Source organism: Pundamilia nyererei, unplaced genomic scaffold (assembly GCF_000239375.1).
Source record: "Pundamilia nyererei isolate P.nyererei 1_Seehausen unplaced genomic scaffold, PunNye1.0 scaffold00202, whole genome shotgun sequence".
Classification (NCBI taxonomy): domain Eukaryota; kingdom Metazoa; phylum Chordata; class Actinopteri; order Cichliformes; family Cichlidae; genus Pundamilia; species Pundamilia nyererei.
Genome location: NW_005187603.1, coordinates 991,321 through 992,899, shown reverse-complemented (window position 1 = coordinate 992,899; position 1,579 = coordinate 991,321). Strand labels below are relative to the sequence as shown.

Sequence of the window (1,579 nt, the reverse complement as noted above, 5' to 3'; positions counted from 1 at the left end):
TAGAGTTATCATAGAGTTAACATAGAGTTATCATAGAGTTATCATAGAGTTATCATAGAGTTAACATAGAGTTATCATAGAGGTAACATGGCATTATTATGGACTTAATAAGTTCCGTGTTATGGAAGAGTCCCCCTGATGACCCGAGGGCTGCTCAGACTGTTTAGATCCTTTTTTAATTTTTTTACTCTTTTTCAAAATTTTAGTTCACCTTCTATTAATTCATTGTGATATTTTTATTGTATTATTTGTTTAAATGTTAAAACTCTGCTTTAATTATATAATGTCTTTATTCTTTCACCTTAGTTCCCTTTATGTTTCACTGTTAGTTATTATTTTGTATCTCAGTGTTCCAAAGACAGTCCTGCTGTGATACTACATGAGTATAGTGTATGTGTGTGTGAATGTGTGTGTGCGCACTATGAGTTACAGCTTTATTGTATAAAAAGTGTATATAAATAAAGTTTTGCTTCATTGATTAACACACAAAATTTACTTTCAGGTTTTTAGATTTTTTTTTTTTGGTATTGTTGTTTCTTTATTTTGACAAATTTAGAGATTTATTGGGGAATTATTTTATGAAAGTTCCAGATCATGACAAGAAAAAAGATTTTTCTTGATTTAAATCTGTTGTTTGAGAGTAAAAAGTTTCATCGGCTTGTGAAATGTTTACAGAGGAAACATTTTTATTTTCAATAATCAGGTCTTCTGTATAGTTTTAAAAGACTTTATTTTCATGTTTTAAATGTAAAATCTTCATCTCAAAGAAATTAAAATCAGTCAAATAGTTTATCCCTTATGAAGCTCCACATGCTCGGACTGTTCAGAGCAGCAGGACAACAGAAAAGCTGGTTTTACTTTTTGAAAGCTTTTTGGAAGACTTAATAATATGGAGTCTTAATCTGTCCTGAATGCAGAGGAGTAATAAGTGCGGTATTAAATATGATAGAAATGATGGATGTGTGGGTGGATGGTGCATCGTGGCCTTGGAGCAGCAGGACCTGAGCTTCCATCCTGATTTAATATGTTTTTGCATTCATTCGCTTTTTAAAGAAAGAAAAAGTCACGCGGAGTTTGCTTTTAATAAAACTGCAATAATCCTGCAGTAAAAGTCCCAGCAGGTCCCCCGGAGCGGCCCCGGGCCTCAGATTGAGAACCCGCGGCCACAGTTGACTTGAGCGTGATTAAAAATGAAGCGCCATAGAAACGGGGAGGCCAATGAAGACGCGCGGAGCTGTTTACAGGGGGTGTAGCGTTTCTATGGTTGCCGGTCAAACCTCCTGCAGCAGGTATTAAACTGGAGCCCGCAGCGCGCTGACAGCCGCCACAAACCTCCGCCGAGCAGGAGAAGCAGGACTCCTCCCCAGGTCTCCGTGTGGAGCAGCAGGTGCGCAGACTCACACTCGGCCTCCATCAGTCTGGATTCAACGGGCGCAGCTCAAAGGTGAGTCTGGATCTTTATTCCGAAGGTCATTTATCCTCTTTCTCTCAGCAAGCAAATCAGTACAGAAATGTAGAAATCACACAAGAACTGTTCAAAAGTCCTTCAAGAGTTTGATCGATCGGAGTACAAGAAGCG

At 38.3% G+C, this 1,579-nt stretch overlaps 1 protein-coding gene across 1 annotated transcript in view; it reads left to right on the top strand.

The window, feature by feature from the left end:
• The first annotated feature begins 1,302 nt into the window (after window positions 1-1,302).
• The window catches only part of foxj1a (forkhead box J1a), a 3,940-nt gene continuing 3,663 nt past the window's right edge, over window positions 1,303-1,579 (top strand). The window contains exon 1 of the mRNA XM_005747723.2: window positions 1,303-1,444. The gene's annotated coding sequence lies outside the window, so the exon portion shown is untranslated. The remainder of the gene's footprint in view (window positions 1,445-1,579) is intronic.